The following is a 16,628-nucleotide window of genomic DNA, read 5'->3' as shown; positions in this document are numbered from 1 at the left end:
AATTCAGGACTTGACAACTGATTGTAGAAAAATGTGTTTTAGTTGTCTGGTTAAAGAAAGTTGCCTTTGTTGCTGAAGTTGTTTAAAATTGTGACAAATCTATATATACTATGTTTTCTATGCCGTACTCCAGCTCACGGCCATACCTACCCGGGAGTGCCCAATCTCGTCAGATCTTGGGGGCCAAGCAGGCATGGGCCTGGTTAGTACATGTGCAGGAGACTCACTTGGAATACCAGGTGCTGTGAGCTTTTAAATTGGTCAGAATTTTGGATTTAAAGAAAAAAAATCTACCTGGGATGAATGCGATCATGGAATTCAGGACTTGACGACTGATTGTAGAAAAATGTGTTTTAGTTGTCTGGTTAAAGAAAGTTGCATTTGTTGCTGAAGTTGTTTAAAATTGTGACAAATCTATATATACTATGTTTTCTATACTGCACTCCGGCTCACGGCCATACCTGCCTGGGAGTGCCCAATCTCGTCGGATCTTGGAAGCCAAGCAGGCACGGGCCTGGTTAGTACATGTGCAGGAGACTCACTTGGAATACTGGGTGCTGTGAGCTTTTAAATTGGTCAGAATTTTGGATTTAAAGAAAAAAAATCTACCTGGGATGAATGCGATCATGGAATTCAGGACTTGACGACTGATTGTAGAAAAATGTGTTTTATTTGTCTGGTTAAAGAAAGTTGCCTTTGTTGCTGAAGTTGTTTAAAATTGTGACAAATCTATATATACTATGTTTTCTATGCCGTACTCCAGCTCACGGCCATACCTACCCGGGAGTGCCCAATCTCGTCAGATCTTGGGGGCCAAGCAGGCATGGGCCTGGTTAGTACATGTGCAGGAGACTCACTTGGAATACCAGGTGCTGTGAGCTTTTAAATTGGTCAGAATTTTGGATTTAAAGAAAAAAAATCTACCTGGGATGAATGCAATCATGGAATTCAGGACTTGACGACTGATTGTAGAAAAATGTGTTTTAGTTGTCTGGTTAAAGAAAGTTGCCTTTGTTGCTGAAGTTGTTTAAAATTGTGACAAATCTATATATACTATGTTTTCTAAGCCGTACTCCAGCTCACGGCCATACCTACCTGGGAGTGCCCAATCTCGTCAGATCTTGCAGGCCGAGCAGGCATGGGCCTGGTTAGTACGTGTGCAGGAGACTCACTTGGAATACCAGGTGCTGTGAGCTTTTAAATTGGTCAGAATTTTGAATTTAAAGAAAAAAATCTACCTGGGATGAATGCGATCATGGAATTCAGGACTTGACGACTGATTGTATAAAAATGTGTTTTAGTTGTCTGGTTAAAGAAAGTTGCCTTTGTTGCTGAAGTTGTTTAAAATTGTGACAAATCTATATATACTATGTTTTCTATACTGCACTCCAGCTCATGGCCGTACCTGCCTGGGAGTGCCCAATCTCATCAGATCTTGGAAGCCAAGCAGGCACGGGCCTGGTTAGTATGTGTGCAGGAGACTCACTTGGAATACTGGGTGCTGTGAGCTTTTAAATTGGTCAGAATTTTGGATTTAAAGAAAAAAAATCTACCTGGGATGAATGCGATCATGGAATTCAGGACTTGACGACTGATTGTATAAGAATATGTTTTAGTTGTCTGGTTAAAGAAAGTCGCCTTTGTTGCTGAAGTTGTTTAAAATTGTGATAAATCTATAAATACCATGTTTTCTATACAGTCGTTCAGCTCACGGCCATACCGACCTGGGAGTGCCCAATCTCGTCAGATCTTGGAAGCCAAGCAGGCACGGGCCTGGTTAGTACGTGTGCAGGAGACGCACTTGGAATACTGGGTGCTGTGAGCTTTTAAATTGGTCAGAATTTTGGATTTAAAGAAGAAAAATCTACCTGGGATGAATGCGATCATGGAATTCAGGGCTTGACAACTGATTGTATAAAAATTTGTTTTAGTTGTCTGGTTAAAGAAAGTTGCCTTTTGTTGCTGAAGTTGTTGAAAATTGTGACAAATCTATATATACTATGTTTTCTATGCTGTACCCCAGCTCGCGGCCGTACCTACCTGGGAGTTCCCAATCTCGTCAGATCTTGGGAGCCAAGCGGGCACGGGCCTGGTTAGTACATGTGCAGGAGACTCACTTGGAATACCAGGTGCTGTGAGCTTTTAAATTGGTCAGAATTTTGGATTTAAAGAAAAAAAATCTACCTGGGATGAATGCGATCATGGAATTCAGGACTTGACGACTGATTGTAGAAAAATGTGTTTTAGTTGTCTGGTTAAAGAAAGTTGCCTTTGTTGCTGAAGTTGTTTAAAATTGTGACAAATCTATATATACTATGTTTTCTATACCGTACTCCAGCTCATGGCCATACCTGCCTGGGAGTGCCCAATCTCATCAGATCTTGGAAGCCAAGCAGGCACGGGCCTGGTTAGTACGTGTGCAGGAGACTCACTTGGAATACTGGGTGCTGTGAGCTTTTAAATTGGTCAGAATTTTGGATTTAAAGAAAAAAAATCTACCTGGGATGAATGCGATCATGGAATTCAGGACTTGACGACTGATTGTAGAAAAATGTGTTTTAGTTGTCTGGTTAAAGAAAGTTGCATTTGTTGCTGAAGTTGTTTAAAATTGTGACAAATCTATATATACTATGTTTTCTATGCGGTACTCCAGCTCACGGCCATACCTACCCGGGAGTGCCCAATCTCGTCAGATCTTGGGGGCCAAGCAGGCATGGGCCTGGTTAGTACATGTGCAGGAGACTCACTTGGAATACCAGGTGCTGTGAGCTTTTAAATTGGTCAGAATTTTGGATTTAAAGAAAAAAAATCTACCTGGGATGAATGCGATCATGGAATTCAGGACTTGACGACTGATTGTAGAAAAATGTGTTTTAGTTGTCTGGTTAAAGAAAGTTGCCTTTGTTGCTGAAGTTGTTTAAAATTGTGACAAATCTATATATACTATGTTTTCTATGCCGTGCTCCAGCTCACGGCCATACCTACCTGGGAGTGCCCAATCTCGTCAGATCTTGCAGGCCAAGCAGGCATGGGCCTGGTTAGTACGTGTGCAGGAGACTCACTTGGAATACCAGGTGCTGTGAGCTTTTAAATTGGTCAGAATTTTGAATTTAAAGAAAAAAATCTAGCTGGGATGAATGCGATCATGGAATTCAGGACTTGACGACTGATTGTATAAAAATGTGTTTTAGTTGTCTGGTTAAAGAAAGTTGCCTTTGTTGCTGAAGTTGTTTAAAATTGTGACAAATCTATATATACTATGTTTTCTATACTGCACTCCAGCTCATGGCCATACCTGCCTGGGAGTGCCCAATCTCATCAGATCTTGGAAGCCAAGCAGGCACGGGCCTGGTTAGTATGTGTGCAGGAGACTCACTTGGAATACTGGGTGCTGTGAGCTTTTAAATTGGTCAGAATTTTGGATTTAAAGAAAAAAAATCTACCTGGGATGAATTCGATCATGGAATTCAGGACTTGACGACTGATTGTAGAAAAATGTGTTTTAGTTGTCTGGTTAAAGAAAGTTGCATTTGTTGCTGGAGTTGTTTAAAATTGTGACAAATCTATATATACTATGTTTTCTATGCTGTACTCCAGCTCACGGCCATACCTGCCTGGGAGTGCCCAATCTCATCGGATCTTGGAAGCCAAGCAGGCACGGGCCTGGTTAGTACATGTGCAGGAGACTCACTTGGAATACCAGGTGCTGTGAACTTTTAAATTGGTCAGAATTTTGAATTTAAAGAAAAAAATCTACCTGGGATGAATGCAATCATGGAATTCAGGACTTGACGACTGATTGTATAAGAATGTGTTTTAGTTGTCTGGTTAAAGAAAGTTGCCTTTGTTGCTGAAGTTGTTTAAAATTGTGATAAATCTATAAATACCATGTTTTCTATACAGTCGTTCAGCTCGCGGCCATACCGACCTGGGAGTGCCCAATCTTGTCAGATCTTGGAAGCCAAGCAGGCATGGGCCTGGTTAGTATGTGTGCAGGAGACTCACTTGGAGTGCCGGGTGCTGTGAGCTTCTAAGTTGGTCAGAATTTTGGATTTAAAGAAAAAAAATCTACCTGGGATGAATGCGATCATGGAATTCAGGGCTTGACGACTGATTGTATAAAAATGTGTTTTAGTTGTCTGGTTAAAGAAAGTTGCCTTTGTTGCTGAAGTTGTTTAAAATTGTGACAAATCTATATATACTATGTTTTCTATACTGTACTCCAGCTCATGGCCATACCTGCCTGGGAGTGCCCAATCTCATCAGATCTTGGAAGCCAAGCAGGCACGGGCCTGGTTAGTACATGTGCAGGGGACTCACTTGGAATACTGGGTGCTGTGAGCTTTTAAATTGGTCAGAATTTTGGATTTAAAGAAAAAAAATCTACCTGGGATGAATGCGATCATGGAATTCAGGACTTGACGACTGATTGTAGAAAAATGTGTTTTAGTTGTCTGGTTAAAGAAAGTTGCCTTTGTTGCTGAAGTTGTTTAAAATTGTGACAAATCTATATATACTATGTTTTCTATGCCGTACTCCAGCTCACGGCCATACCTACCTGGGAGTGCCCAATCTCGTCAGATCTTGGGGGCCAAGCAGGCATGGGCCTGGTTAGTACGTTTGCGGGAGACTCACTTGGAATACCAGGTGCTGTGAGCTTTTAAATTGGTCAGAATTTTGGATTTAAAGAAAAAAAATCTACCTGGGATGAATGCGATCATGGAATTCAGGACTTGACGACTGATTGTAGAAAAATGTGTTTTAGTTGTCTGGTTAAAGAAAGTTGCATTTGTTGCTGAAGTTGTTTAAAATTGTGACAAATCTATATATACTATGTTTTCTATGCTGTACTCCGGCTCACGGCCATACCTGCCTGGGAGTGCCCAATCTCATCGGATCTTGGGGGCCAAGCAGGCATGGGCCTGGTTAGTACGTTTGCAGGAGACTCGCTTGGAATACCAGGTGCTGTGAGCTTTTAAATTGGTCAGAATTTTGGATTTAAAGAAAAAAAATCTACCTGGGATGAATGCGATCATGGAATTCAGGACTTGACGACTGATTGTAGAAAAATGTGTTTTAGTTGTCTGGTTAAAGAAAGTTGCATTTGTTGCTGAAGTTGTTTAAAATTGTGACAAATCTATATATACTATGTTTTCTATACTGTACTCCGGCTCACGGCCATACCTGCCTGGGAGTGCCCAATCTCATCGGATCTTGGAAGCCAAGCAGGCACGGGCCTGGTTAGTACGTGTGCAGGAGACTCACTTGGAATACTGGGTGCTGTGAGCTTTTAAATTGGTCAGAATTTTGGATTTAAAGAAAAAAAATCTACCTGGGATGAATGCGATCATGGAATTCAGGACTTGACGACTGATTGTAGAAAAATGTGTTTTAGTTGTCTGGTTAAAGAAAGTTGCCTTTGTTGCTGAAGTTGTTTAAAATTGTGACAAATCTATATATACTATGTTTTCTATGCCGTACTCCAGCTCACGGCCATACCTACCTGGGAGTGCCCAATCTCGTCAGATCTTGGAGGCCAAGCAGGCACGGGCCTGGTTAGTATGTGTGCAGTAGACTCACTTGGAATGCTGGGTGCTGTGAGCTTTTAAATGGGTCAGAATTTTGGATTTGAAGAAAAAAAATCTACCTGGGATGAATGCGATCATGGAATTCAGGACTTGCCGACTGATTGTAGAAAAATGTGTTTTAGTTGTCTGGTTAAAGAAAGTTGCCTTTGTTGCTGAAGTTGTTTAAAATTGTGACAAATCTATATATACTATGTTTTCTATGCCGTACTCCAGCTCACGGCCATACCTACCTGGGAGTGCCCAATCTCGTCAGATCTTGGAGGCCAAGCAGGCATGGGCCTGGTTAGTATGTGTGCAGGAGACTCACTTGGAATACCAGGTGCCGTGAGCTTTTAAATTGGTCAGAATTTTGAATTTAAAGAAAAAAATCTACCTGGGATGAATGCGATCATGGAATTCAGGACTTGACGACTGATTGTATAAAAATGTGTTTTAGTTGTCTGGTTAAAGAAAGTTGCCTTTGTTGCTGAAGTTGTTTAAAATTGTGACAAATCTATATATACTATGTTTTCTATGCTGTACTCCGGCTCACGGCCATACCTGCCTGGGAGTGCCCAATCTCATCGGATCTTGGGGGCCAAGCAGGCATGGGCCTGGTTAGTACGTTTGCAGGAGACTCGCTTGGAATACCAGGTGCTGTGAGCTTTTAAATTGGTCAGAATTTTGGATTTAAAGAAAAAAAATCTACCTGGGATGAATGCGATCATGGAATTCAGGACTTGACGACTGATTGTAGAAAAATGTGTTTTAGTTGTCTGGTTAAAGAAAGTTGCATTTGTTGCTGAAGTTGTTTAAAATTGTGACAAATCTATATATACTATGTTTTCTATACTGTACTCCGGCTCACGGCCATACCTGCCTGGGAGTGCCCAATCTCATCGGATCTTGGAAGCCAAGCAGGCACGGGCCTGGTTAGTACGTGTGCAGGACACTCACTTGGAATACTGGGTGCTGTGAGCTTTTAAATTGGTCAGAATTTTGGATTTAAAGAAAAAAAATCTACCTGGGATGAATGCGATCATGGAATTCAGGACTTGACGACTGATTGTAGAAAAATGTGTTTTAGTTGTCTGGTTAAAGAAAGTTGCCTTTGTTGCTGAAGTTGTTTAAAATTGTGACAAATCTATATATACTATGTTTTCTATGCTGTACTCCAGCTCACGGCCATACCTACCTGGGAGTGCCCAATCTCGTCAGATCTTGGAGGCCAAGCAGGCACGGGCCTGGTTAGTATGTGTGCAGTAGACTCACTTGGAATGCTGGGTGCTGTGAGCTTTTAAATGGGTCAGAATTTTGGATTTGAAGAAAAAAAATCTACCTGGGATGAATGCGATCATGGAATTCAGGACTTGCCGACTGATTGTAGAAAAATGTGTTTTAGTTGTCTGGTTAAAGAAAGTTGCCTTTGTTGCTGAAGTTGTTTAAAATTGTGACAAATCTATATATACTATGTTTTCTATGCCGTACTCCAGCTCACGGCCATACCTACCTGGGAGTGCCCAATCTCGTCAGATCTTGGAGGCCAAGCAGGCATGGGCCTGGTTAGTATGTGTGCAGGAGACTCACTTGGAATACCAGGTGCCGTGAGCTTTTAAATTGGTCAGAATTTTGAATTTAAAGAAAAAAATCTACCTGGGATGAATGCGATCATGGAATTCAGGACTTGACGACTGATTGTATAAAAATGTGTTTTAGTTGTCTGGTTAAAGAAAGTTGCCTTTGTTGCTGAAGTTGTTTAAAATTGTGACAAATCTATATATACTATGTTTTCTATGCTGTACTCCAGCTCATGGCCATACCTGCCTGGGAGTGTGTGATCTCATTGGATCTTGGAAGCCAAGCAGGCACGGGCCTGGTTAGTACGTGTGCAGGAGACTCACTTGGAATACCGGGTGCTGTGAGCTTTAAAATTGGTCAGAATTTTGAATTTAAAGAAAAAAATCTACCTGGGATGAATGCGATCATGGAATTCAGGACTTGACGACTGATTGTATAAGAATGTGTTTTAGTTGTCTGGTTAAAGAAAGATGCCTTTGTTGCTGAAGTTGTTTAAAATTGTGATAAATCTATAAATACCATGTTTTCTATACAGTCGTTCAGCTCATGGCCATGCCGACCTGGGAGTGCCCAATCTCGTCAGATCTTGGAAGCCAAGCAGGCATGGGCCTGGTTAGTACGTGTGCAGGAGACTCACTTGGAGTACCGGGTGCTGTGAGCTTTTAAATTGGTCAGAATTTTGGATTTAAAGAAAAAAAATCTACCTGGGATGAATGCGATCATGGAATTCAGGGCTTGACGACTGATTGTATAAAAATGTGTTTTAGTTGTCTGGTTAAAAAAAGTCGCCTTTGTTGCTGAAGTTGTTTAAAATTGTGATAAATCTATAAATACCATGTTTTCTATACGGTAGTTCAGCTCACGGCCATACCGACCTGGGAGTGCCCAATCTCGTCAGATCTTGGAAGCCAAGCAGGCATGGGCCTGGTTAGTGCGTGTGCAGGGGACTCACCTGGAATACTGGGTGCTGTGAGCCTTTACATTGGTCAGAATTTTGGATTTAAAGAAAAAAAATCTACCTGGGATGAATGCGATCATGGAATTCAGGGCTTGACGACTGATTGTATAAAAATTTGTTTTCGTTGTCTGGTTGAAGAAAGTTGCCTTTTGTTGCTGAAGTTGTTGAAAATTGTGACAAATCTATATATACTATGTTTTCTATGCTGTGCTCCAGCTCGCGGCCATACCTGCCTGGGAGTGCCCAATCTCATCGGATCTTGGGAGCCAAGCGGGCACGGGCCTGGTTAGTACGTGTGCAGGAGACTCACTTGGAATACCAGGTGCTGTGAGCTTTTAAATTGGTCAGAATTTTGAATTTAAAGAAAAAAATCTACCTGGGATGAATGCGATCATGGAATTCAGGACTTGACGACTGATTGTATAAAAATGTGTTTTAGTTGTCTGGTTAAAGAAAGTTGCCTTTGTTGCTGAAGTTGTTTAAAATTGTGACAAATCTATATATACTATGTTTTCTATACTGTACTCCAGCTCGTGGCAATACCTGCCTGGGAGTGCCTGATCTCATCAGATCTCGGAAGCCAAGCAGGCACGGGCCTGGTTAGTACGTGTGCAGGAGACTCACTTGGAATACTGGGTGCTGTGAGCTTTTAAATTGGTGAGAATTTTGGATTTAAAGAAAAAAAATCTACCTGGGATGAATGCGATCATGGAATTAAGGACTTGACGACTGATTGTAGAAAAATGTGTTTTAGTTGTCTGGTTAAAGAAAGTTGCATTTGTTGCTGAAGTTGTTTAAAATTGTGACAAATCTATATATACTATGTTTTCTATACTGTGCTCTGGCTCATGGCCATACCTGCCTGGGAGTGCCCAATCTCATCAGATCTTGGAAGCCAAGCAGGCACGGGCCTGGTTAGTATGTGTGCAGGAGACTCACTTGGAATGCTGGGTGCTGTGAGCTTTTAAATGGGTCAGAATTTTGGATTTGAAGAAAAAAAATCTACCTGGGATGAATGCGATCATGGAATTCAGGACTTGACGACTGATTGTATAAGAATGTGTTTTAGTTGTCTGGTTAAAGAAAGATGCCTTTGTTGCTGAAGTTGTTTAAAATTGTGACAAATCTATATATACTATGTTTTCTATGCCGTACTCCAGCTCACGGCCATACCTACCCGGGAGTGCCCAATCTCGTCAGATCTTGGGGGCCAAGCAGGCATGGGCCTGGTTAGTACATGTGCAGGAGACTCACTTGGAATACCAGGTGCTGTGAGCTTTTAAATTGGTCAGAATTTTGGATTTAAAGAAAAAAAATCTACCTGGGATGAATGCAATCATGGAATTCAGGACTTGACGACTGATTGTAGAAAAATGTGTTTTAGTTGTCTGGTTAAAGAAAGTTGCCTTTGTTGCTGAAGTTGTTTAAAATTGTGACAAATCTATATATACTATGTTTTCTAAGCCGTACTCCAGCTCACGGCCATACCTACCTGGGAGTGCCCAATCTCGTCAGATCTTGCAGGCCGAGCAGGCATGGGCCTGGTTAGTACGTGTGCAGGAGACTCACTTGGAATACCAGGTGCTGTGAGCTTTTAAATTGGTCAGAATTTTGAATTTAAAGAAAAAAATCTACCTGGGATGAATGCGATCATGGAATTCAGGACTTGACGACTGATTGTATAAAAATGTGTTTTAGTTGTCTGGTTAAAGAAAGTTGCCTTTGTTGCTGAAGTTGTTTAAAATTGTGACAAATCTATATATACTATGTTTTCTATACTGCACTCCAGCTCATGGCCGTACCTGCCTGGGAGTGCCCAATCTCATCAGATCTTGGAAGCCAAGCAGGCACGGGCCTGGTTAGTATGTGTGCAGGAGACTCACTTGGAATACTGGGTGCTGTGAGCTTTTAAATTGGTCAGAATTTTGGATTTAAAGAAAAAAAATCTACCTGGGATGAATGCGATCATGGAATTCAGGACTTGACGACTGATTGTATAAGAATATGTTTTAGTTGTCTGGTTAAAGAAAGTCGCCTTTGTTGCTGAAGTTGTTTAAAATTGTGATAAATCTATAAATACCATGTTTTCTATACAGTCGTTCAGCTCACGGCCATACCGACCTGGGAGTGCCCAATCTCGTCAGATCTTGGAAGCCAAGCAGGCACGGGCCTGGTTAGTACGTGTGCAGGAGACGCACTTGGAATACTGGGTGCTGTGAGCTTTTAAATTGGTCAGAATTTTGGATTTAAAGAAGAAAAATCTACCTGGGATGAATGCGATCATGGAATTCAGGGCTTGACAACTGATTGTATAAAAATTTGTTTTAGTTGTCTGGTTAAAGAAAGTTGCCTTTTGTTGCTGAAGTTGTTGAAAATTGTGACAAATCTATATATACTATGTTTTCTATACTGTACTCCGGCTCACGGCCATACCTGCCTGGGAGTGCCCAATCTCATCAGATCTTGGAAGCCAAGCAGGCACGGGCCTGGTTAGTATGTGTGCAGGAGACTCACTTGGAATACTGGGTGCTGTGAGCTTTTAAATTGGTCAGAATTTTGGATTTAAAGAAAAAAAATCTACCTGGGATGAATTCGATCATGGAATTCAGGACTTGACGACTGATTGTAGAAAAATGTGTTTTAGTTGTCTGGTTAAAGAAAGTTGCATTTGTTGCTGGAGTTGTTTAAAATTGTGACAAATCTATATATACTATGTTTTCTATGCTGTACTCCAGCTCACGGCCATACCTGCCTGGGAGTGCCCAATCTCATCGGATCTTGGAAGCCAAGCAGGCACGGGCCTGGTTAGTACATGTGCAGGAGACTCACTTGGAATACCAGGTGCTGTGAACTTTTAAATTGGTCAGAATTTTGAATTTAAAGAAAAAAATCTACCTGGGATGAATGCAATCATGGAATTCAGGACTTGACGACTGATTGTATAAGAATGTGTTTTAGTTGTCTGGTTAAAGAAAGTTGCCTTTGTTGCTGAAGTTGTTTAAAATTGTGATAAATCTATAAATACCATGTTTTCTATACAGTCGTTCAGCTCGCGGCCATACCGACCTGGGAGTGCCCAATCTTGTCAGATCTTGGAAGCCAAGCAGGCATGGGCCTGGTTAGTATGTGTGCAGGAGACTCACTTGGAGTGCCGGGTGCTGTGAGCTTCTAAGTTGGTCAGAATTTTGGATTTAAAGAAAAAAAATCTACCTGGGATGAATGCGATCATGGAATTCAGGGCTTGACGACTGATTGTATAAAAATGTGTTTTAGTTGTCTGGTTAAAGAAAGTTGCCTTTGTTGCTGAAGTTGTTTAAAATTGTGACAAATCTATATATACTATGTTTTCTATACTGTACTCCAGCTCATGGCCATACCTGCCTGGGAGTGCCCAATCTCATCAGATCTTGGAAGCCAAGCAGGCACGGGCCTGGTTAGTACATGTGCAGGGGACTCACTTGGAATACTGGGTGCTGTGAGCTTTTAAATTGGTCAGAATTTTGGATTTAAAGAAAAAAAATCTACCTGGGATGAATGCGATCATGGAATTCAGGACTTGACGACTGATTGTAGAAAAATGTGTTTTAGTTGTCTGGTTAAAGAAAGTTGCCTTTGTTGCTGAAGTTGTTTAAAATTGTGACAAATCTATATATACTATGTTTTCTATGCCGTACTCCAGCTCACGGCCATACCTACCTGGGAGTGCCCAATCTCGTCAGATCTTGGGGGCCAAGCAGGCATGGGCCTGGTTAGTACGTTTGCAGGAGACTCACTTGGAATACCGGGTGCTGTGAGCTTTTAAATTGGTCAGAATTTTGGATTTAAAGAAAAAAAATCTACCTGGGATGAATGCGATCATGGAATTCAGGACTTGACGACTGATTGTAGAAAAATGTGTTTTAGTTGTCTGGTTAAAGAAAGTTGCATTTGTTGCTGAAGTTGTTTAAAATTGTGACAAATCTATATATACTATGTTTTCTATGCTGTACTCCGGCTCACGGCCATACCTGCCTGGGAGTGCCCAATCTCATCGGATCTTGGGGGCCAAGCAGGCATGGGCCTGGTTAGTACGTTTGCAGGAGACTCGCTTGGAATACCAGGTGCTGTGAGCTTTTAAATTGGTCAGAATTTTGGATTTAAAGAAAAAAAATCTACCTGGGATGAATGCGATCATGGAATTCAGGACTTGACGACTGATTGTAGAAAAATGTGTTTTAGTTGTCTGGTTAAAGAAAGTTGCATTTGTTGCTGAAGTTGTTTAAAATTGTGACAAATCTATATATACTATGTTTTCTATACTGTACTCCGGCTCACGGCCATACCTGCCTGGGAGTGCCCAATCTCATCGGATCTTGGAAGCCAAGCAGGCACGGGCCTGGTTAGTACGTGTGCAGGAGACTCACTTGGAATACTGGGTGCTGTGAGCTTTTAAATTGGTCAGAATTTTGGATTTAAAGAAAAAAAATCTACCTGGGATGAATGCGATCATGGAATTCAGGACTTGACGACTGATTGTAGAAAAATGTGTTTTAGTTGTCTGGTTAAAGAAAGTTGCCTTTGTTGCTGAAGTTGTTTAAAATTGTGACAAATCTATATATACTATGTTTTCTATGCCGTACTCCAGCTCACGGCCATACCTACCTGGGAGTGCCCAATCTCGTCAGATCTTGGAGGCCAAGCAGGCACGGGCCTGGTTAGTATGTGTGCAGTAGACTCACTTGGAATGCTGGGTGCTGTGAGCTTTTAAATGGGTCAGAATTTTGGATTTGAAGAAAAAAAATCTACCTGGGATGAATGCGATCATGGAATTCAGGACTTGCCGACTGATTGTAGAAAAATGTGTTTTAGTTGTCTGGTTAAAGAAAGTTGCCTTTGTTGCTGAAGTTGTTTAAAATTGTGACAAATCTATATATACTATGTTTTCTATGCCGTACTCCAGCTCACGGCCATACCTACCTGGGAGTGCCCAATCTCGTCAGATCTTGGAGGCCAAGCAGGCATGGGCCTGGTTAGTATGTGTGCAGGAGACTCACTTGGAATACCAGGTGCCGTGAGCTTTTAAATTGGTCAGAATTTTGAATTTAAAGAAAAAAATCTACCTGGGATGAATGCGATCATGGAATTCAGGACTTGACGACTGATTGTATAAAAATGTGTTTTAGTTGTCTGGTTAAAGAAAGTTGCCTTTGTTGCTGAAGTTGTTTAAAATTGTGACAAATCTATATATACTATGTTTTCTATGCTGTACTCCGGCTCACGGCCATACCTGCCTGGGAGTGCCCAATCTCATCGGATCTTGGGGGCCAAGCAGGCATGGGCCTGGTTAGTACGTTTGCAGGAGACTCGCTTGGAATACCAGGTGCTGTGAGCTTTTAAATTGGTCAGAATTTTGGATTTAAAGAAAAAAAATCTACCTGGGATGAATGCGATCATGGAATTCAGGACTTGACGACTGATTGTAGAAAAATGTGTTTTAGTTGTCTGGTTAAAGAAAGTTGCATTTGTTGCTGAAGTTGTTTAAAATTGTGACAAATCTATATATACTATGTTTTCTATACTGTACTCCGGCACACGGCCATACCTGCCTGGGAGTGCCCAATCTCATCGGATCTTGGAAGCCAAGCAGGCACGGGCCTGGTTAGTACGTGTGCAGGAGACTCACTTGGAATACTGGGTGCTGTGAGCTTTTAAATTGGTCAGAATTTTGGATTTAAAGAAAAAAAATCTACCTGGGATGAATGCGATCATGGAATTCAGGACTTGACGACTGATTGTAGAAAAATGTGTTTTAGTTGTCTGGTTAAAGAAAGTTGCCTTTGTTGCTGAAGTTGTTTAAAATTGTGACAAATCTATATATACTATGTTTTCTATGCTGTACTCCAGCTCACGGCCATACCTACCTGGGAGTGCCCAATCTCGTCAGATCTTGGAGGCCAAGCAGGCACGGGCCTGGTTAGTATGTGTGCAGTAGACTCACTTGGAATGCTGGGTGCTGTGAGCTTTTAAATGGGTCAGAATTTTGGATTTGAAGAAAAAAAATCTACCTGGGATGAATGCGATCATGGAATTCAGGACTTGCCGACTGATTGTAGAAAAATGTGTTTTAGTTGTCTGGTTAAAGAAAGTTGCCTTTGTTGCTGAAGTTGTTTAAAATTGTGACAAATCTATATATACTATGTTTTCTATGCCGTACTCCAGCTCACGGCCATACCTACCTGGGAGTGCCCAATCTCGTCAGATCTTGGAGGCCAAGCAGGCATGGGCCTGGTTAGTATGTGTGCAGGAGACTCACTTGGAATACCAGGTGCCGTGAGCTTTTAAATTGGTCAGAATTTTGAATTTAAAGAAAAAAATCTACCTGGGATGAATGCGATCATGGAATTCAGGACTTGACGACTGATTGTATAAAAATGTGTTTTAGTTGTCTGGTTAAAGAAAGTTGCCTTTGTTGCTGAAGTTGTTTAAAATTGTGACAAATCTATATATACTATGTTTTCTATGCTGTACTCCAGCTCATGGCCATACCTGCCTGGGAGTGTGTGATCTCATTGGATCTTGGAAGCCAAGCAGGCACGGGCCTGGTTAGTACGTGTGCAGGAGACTCACTTGGAATACCGGGTGCTGTGAGCTTTTAAATTGGTCAGAATTTTGAATTTAAAGAAAAAAATCTACCTGGGATGAATGCGATCATGGAATTCAGGACTTGACGACTGATTGTATAAGAATGTGTTTTAGTTGTCTGGTTAAAGAAAGATGCCTTTGTTGCTGAAGTTGTTTAAAATTGTGATAAATCTATAAATACCATGTTTTCTATACAGTCGTTCAGCTCATGGCCATGCCGGCCTGGGAGTGCCCAATCTCGTCGGATCTTGGAAGCCAAGCAGGCATGGGCCTGGTTAGTACGTGTGCAGGAGACTCACTTGGAGTACCGGGTGCTGTGAGCTTTTAAATTGGTCAGAATTTTGGATTTAAAGAAAAAAAATCTACCTGGGATGAATGCGATCATGGAATTCAGGGCTTGACGACTGATTGTATAAAAATGTGTTTTAGTTGTCTGGTTAAAAAAAGTCGCCTTTGTTGCTGAAGTTGTTTAAAATTGTGATAAATCTATAAATACCATGTTTTCTATACGGTAGTTCAGCTCACGGCCATACCGACCTGGGAGTGCCCAATCTCGTCAGATCTTGGAAGCCAAGCAGGCATGGGCCTGGTTAGTGCGTGTGCAGGGGACTCACCTGGAATACTGGGTGCTGTGAGCCTTTACATTGGTCAGAATTTTGGATTTAAAGAAAAAAAATCTACCTGGGATGAATGCGATCATGGAATTCAGGGCTTGACGACTGATTGTATAAAAATTTGTTTTCGTTGTCTGGTTGAAGAAAGTTGCCTTTTGTTGCTGAAGTTGTTGAAAATTGTGACAAATCTATATATACTATGTTTTCTATGCTGTGCTCCAGCTCGCGGCCATACCTGCCTGGGAGTGCCCAATCTCATCGGATCTTGGAAGCCAAGCGGGCACGGGCCTGGTTAGTACGTGTGCAGGAGACTCACTTGGAATACCAGGTGCTGTGAGCTTTTAAATTGGTCAGAATTTTGAATTTAAAGAAAAAAATCTACCTGGGATGAATGCGATCATGGAATTCAGGACTTGACGACTGATTGTATAAAAATGTGTTTTAGTTGTCTGGTTAAAGAAAGTTGCCTTTGTTGCTGAAGTTGTTTAAAATTGTGACAAATCTATATATACTATGTTTTCTATACTGTACTCCAGCTCGTGGCAATACCTGCCTGGGAGTGCCTGATCTCATCAGATCTCGGAAGCCAAGCAGGCACGGGCCTGGTTAGTACGTGTGCAGGAGACTCACTTGGAATACTGGGTGCTGTGAGCTTTTAAATTGGTGAGAATTTTGGATTTAAAGAAAAAAAATCTACCTGGGATGAATGCGATCATGGAATTAAGGACTTGACGACTGATTGTAGAAAAATGTGTTTTAGTTGTCTGGTTAAAGAAAGTTGCATTTGTTGCTGAAGTTGTTTAAAATTGTGACAAATCTATATATACTATGTTTTCTATACTGTGCTCTGGCTCATGGCCATACCTGCCTGGGAGTGCCCAATCTCATCAGATCTTGGAAGCCAAGCAGGCACGGGCCTGGTTAGTATGTGTGCAGGAGACTCACTTGGAATGCTGGGTGCTGTGAGCTTTTAAATGGGTCAGAATTTTGGATTTGAAGAAAAAAAATCTACCTGGGATGAATGCGATCATGGAATTCAGGACTTGACGACTGATTGTATAAGAATGTGTTTTAGTTGTCTGGTTAAAGAAAGATGCCTTTGTTGCTGAAGTTGTTTAAAATTGTGATAAATCTATAAATACCATGTTTTCTATACAGTCGTTCAGCTCATGGCCATGCCGACCTGGGAGTGCCCAATCTCGTCGGATCTTGGAAGCCAAGCAGGCATGGGCCTGGTTAGTACGTGTGCAGGAGACTCACTTGGAGTACCGGGTGCTGTGAGCTCTTAAA

General features: G+C 41.5%; 47 pseudogenes; all 47 read left to right on the top strand.

Annotated features, from left to right (window-relative positions):
* Positions 1-132: 132 nt before the first annotated feature.
* Positions 133-251, top strand: LOC137913452 (5S ribosomal RNA; annotated as a pseudogene).
* Positions 252-447: 196 nt separating this feature from the next.
* On the top strand, positions 448-566 carry LOC137913164 (5S ribosomal RNA; annotated as a pseudogene).
* A 196-nt stretch (positions 567-762) lies between these two features.
* On the top strand, positions 763-881 carry LOC137913451 (5S ribosomal RNA; annotated as a pseudogene).
* A 510-nt stretch (positions 882-1,391) lies between these two features.
* On the top strand, positions 1,392-1,510 carry LOC137913346 (5S ribosomal RNA; annotated as a pseudogene).
* A 196-nt stretch (positions 1,511-1,706) lies between these two features.
* On the top strand, positions 1,707-1,825 carry LOC137913404 (5S ribosomal RNA; annotated as a pseudogene).
* Positions 1,826-2,022: 197 nt separating this feature from the next.
* LOC137913475 (5S ribosomal RNA) lies at positions 2,023-2,141 on the top strand (annotated as a pseudogene).
* Positions 2,142-2,337: 196 nt separating this feature from the next.
* LOC137913083 (5S ribosomal RNA) lies at positions 2,338-2,456 on the top strand (annotated as a pseudogene).
* A 196-nt stretch (positions 2,457-2,652) lies between these two features.
* Positions 2,653-2,771, top strand: LOC137913449 (5S ribosomal RNA; annotated as a pseudogene).
* Positions 2,772-2,967: 196 nt separating this feature from the next.
* On the top strand, positions 2,968-3,086 carry LOC137913415 (5S ribosomal RNA; annotated as a pseudogene).
* A 195-nt stretch (positions 3,087-3,281) lies between these two features.
* Positions 3,282-3,400, top strand: LOC137913212 (5S ribosomal RNA; annotated as a pseudogene).
* Positions 3,401-3,596: 196 nt separating this feature from the next.
* On the top strand, positions 3,597-3,715 carry LOC137913071 (5S ribosomal RNA; annotated as a pseudogene).
* Positions 3,716-3,910: 195 nt separating this feature from the next.
* LOC137913535 (5S ribosomal RNA) lies at positions 3,911-4,029 on the top strand (annotated as a pseudogene).
* Positions 4,030-4,225: 196 nt separating this feature from the next.
* Positions 4,226-4,344, top strand: LOC137913135 (5S ribosomal RNA; annotated as a pseudogene).
* Positions 4,345-4,540: 196 nt separating this feature from the next.
* On the top strand, positions 4,541-4,659 carry LOC137913396 (5S ribosomal RNA; annotated as a pseudogene).
* A 196-nt stretch (positions 4,660-4,855) lies between these two features.
* Positions 4,856-4,974, top strand: LOC137913194 (5S ribosomal RNA; annotated as a pseudogene).
* Positions 4,975-5,170: 196 nt separating this feature from the next.
* LOC137913121 (5S ribosomal RNA) lies at positions 5,171-5,289 on the top strand (annotated as a pseudogene).
* A 511-nt stretch (positions 5,290-5,800) lies between these two features.
* On the top strand, positions 5,801-5,919 carry LOC137913331 (5S ribosomal RNA; annotated as a pseudogene).
* Positions 5,920-6,114: 195 nt separating this feature from the next.
* On the top strand, positions 6,115-6,233 carry LOC137913193 (5S ribosomal RNA; annotated as a pseudogene).
* Positions 6,234-6,429: 196 nt separating this feature from the next.
* Positions 6,430-6,548, top strand: LOC137913180 (5S ribosomal RNA; annotated as a pseudogene).
* A 511-nt stretch (positions 6,549-7,059) lies between these two features.
* LOC137913330 (5S ribosomal RNA) lies at positions 7,060-7,178 on the top strand (annotated as a pseudogene).
* A 195-nt stretch (positions 7,179-7,373) lies between these two features.
* On the top strand, positions 7,374-7,492 carry LOC137913492 (5S ribosomal RNA; annotated as a pseudogene).
* Positions 7,493-7,687: 195 nt separating this feature from the next.
* Positions 7,688-7,806, top strand: LOC137913315 (5S ribosomal RNA; annotated as a pseudogene).
* A 196-nt stretch (positions 7,807-8,002) lies between these two features.
* LOC137913433 (5S ribosomal RNA) lies at positions 8,003-8,121 on the top strand (annotated as a pseudogene).
* Positions 8,122-8,318: 197 nt separating this feature from the next.
* On the top strand, positions 8,319-8,437 carry LOC137913173 (5S ribosomal RNA; annotated as a pseudogene).
* Positions 8,438-8,632: 195 nt separating this feature from the next.
* On the top strand, positions 8,633-8,751 carry LOC137913272 (5S ribosomal RNA; annotated as a pseudogene).
* Positions 8,752-8,947: 196 nt separating this feature from the next.
* LOC137913295 (5S ribosomal RNA) lies at positions 8,948-9,066 on the top strand (annotated as a pseudogene).
* A 196-nt stretch (positions 9,067-9,262) lies between these two features.
* On the top strand, positions 9,263-9,381 carry LOC137913447 (5S ribosomal RNA; annotated as a pseudogene).
* A 510-nt stretch (positions 9,382-9,891) lies between these two features.
* LOC137913345 (5S ribosomal RNA) lies at positions 9,892-10,010 on the top strand (annotated as a pseudogene).
* A 196-nt stretch (positions 10,011-10,206) lies between these two features.
* On the top strand, positions 10,207-10,325 carry LOC137913403 (5S ribosomal RNA; annotated as a pseudogene).
* Positions 10,326-10,522: 197 nt separating this feature from the next.
* LOC137913170 (5S ribosomal RNA) lies at positions 10,523-10,641 on the top strand (annotated as a pseudogene).
* A 196-nt stretch (positions 10,642-10,837) lies between these two features.
* On the top strand, positions 10,838-10,956 carry LOC137913069 (5S ribosomal RNA; annotated as a pseudogene).
* Positions 10,957-11,151: 195 nt separating this feature from the next.
* On the top strand, positions 11,152-11,270 carry LOC137913534 (5S ribosomal RNA; annotated as a pseudogene).
* Positions 11,271-11,466: 196 nt separating this feature from the next.
* Positions 11,467-11,585, top strand: LOC137913132 (5S ribosomal RNA; annotated as a pseudogene).
* A 196-nt stretch (positions 11,586-11,781) lies between these two features.
* On the top strand, positions 11,782-11,900 carry LOC137913393 (5S ribosomal RNA; annotated as a pseudogene).
* A 196-nt stretch (positions 11,901-12,096) lies between these two features.
* On the top strand, positions 12,097-12,215 carry LOC137913191 (5S ribosomal RNA; annotated as a pseudogene).
* A 196-nt stretch (positions 12,216-12,411) lies between these two features.
* On the top strand, positions 12,412-12,530 carry LOC137913120 (5S ribosomal RNA; annotated as a pseudogene).
* Positions 12,531-13,041: 511 nt separating this feature from the next.
* On the top strand, positions 13,042-13,160 carry LOC137913328 (5S ribosomal RNA; annotated as a pseudogene).
* Positions 13,161-13,355: 195 nt separating this feature from the next.
* Positions 13,356-13,474, top strand: LOC137913190 (5S ribosomal RNA; annotated as a pseudogene).
* Positions 13,475-13,670: 196 nt separating this feature from the next.
* Positions 13,671-13,789, top strand: LOC137913242 (5S ribosomal RNA; annotated as a pseudogene).
* A 511-nt stretch (positions 13,790-14,300) lies between these two features.
* LOC137913327 (5S ribosomal RNA) lies at positions 14,301-14,419 on the top strand (annotated as a pseudogene).
* A 195-nt stretch (positions 14,420-14,614) lies between these two features.
* Positions 14,615-14,733, top strand: LOC137913491 (5S ribosomal RNA; annotated as a pseudogene).
* A 195-nt stretch (positions 14,734-14,928) lies between these two features.
* LOC137913178 (5S ribosomal RNA) lies at positions 14,929-15,047 on the top strand (annotated as a pseudogene).
* Positions 15,048-15,243: 196 nt separating this feature from the next.
* LOC137913432 (5S ribosomal RNA) lies at positions 15,244-15,362 on the top strand (annotated as a pseudogene).
* A 197-nt stretch (positions 15,363-15,559) lies between these two features.
* On the top strand, positions 15,560-15,678 carry LOC137913063 (5S ribosomal RNA; annotated as a pseudogene).
* Positions 15,679-15,873: 195 nt separating this feature from the next.
* Positions 15,874-15,992, top strand: LOC137913271 (5S ribosomal RNA; annotated as a pseudogene).
* Positions 15,993-16,188: 196 nt separating this feature from the next.
* On the top strand, positions 16,189-16,307 carry LOC137913293 (5S ribosomal RNA; annotated as a pseudogene).
* A 196-nt stretch (positions 16,308-16,503) lies between these two features.
* On the top strand, positions 16,504-16,622 carry LOC137913366 (5S ribosomal RNA; annotated as a pseudogene).
* The last annotated feature ends 6 nt before the right edge of the window (positions 16,623-16,628 follow it).

This window comes from Brachionichthys hirsutus, unplaced genomic scaffold (genome assembly GCF_040956055.1).
Source record: "Brachionichthys hirsutus isolate HB-005 unplaced genomic scaffold, CSIRO-AGI_Bhir_v1 contig_259, whole genome shotgun sequence".
Taxonomy (NCBI): domain Eukaryota; kingdom Metazoa; phylum Chordata; class Actinopteri; order Lophiiformes; family Brachionichthyidae; genus Brachionichthys; species Brachionichthys hirsutus.
The sequence above is the reverse complement of the archived record's forward strand: the minus strand, read 5'-3'. Positions and strand labels throughout refer to the sequence as shown.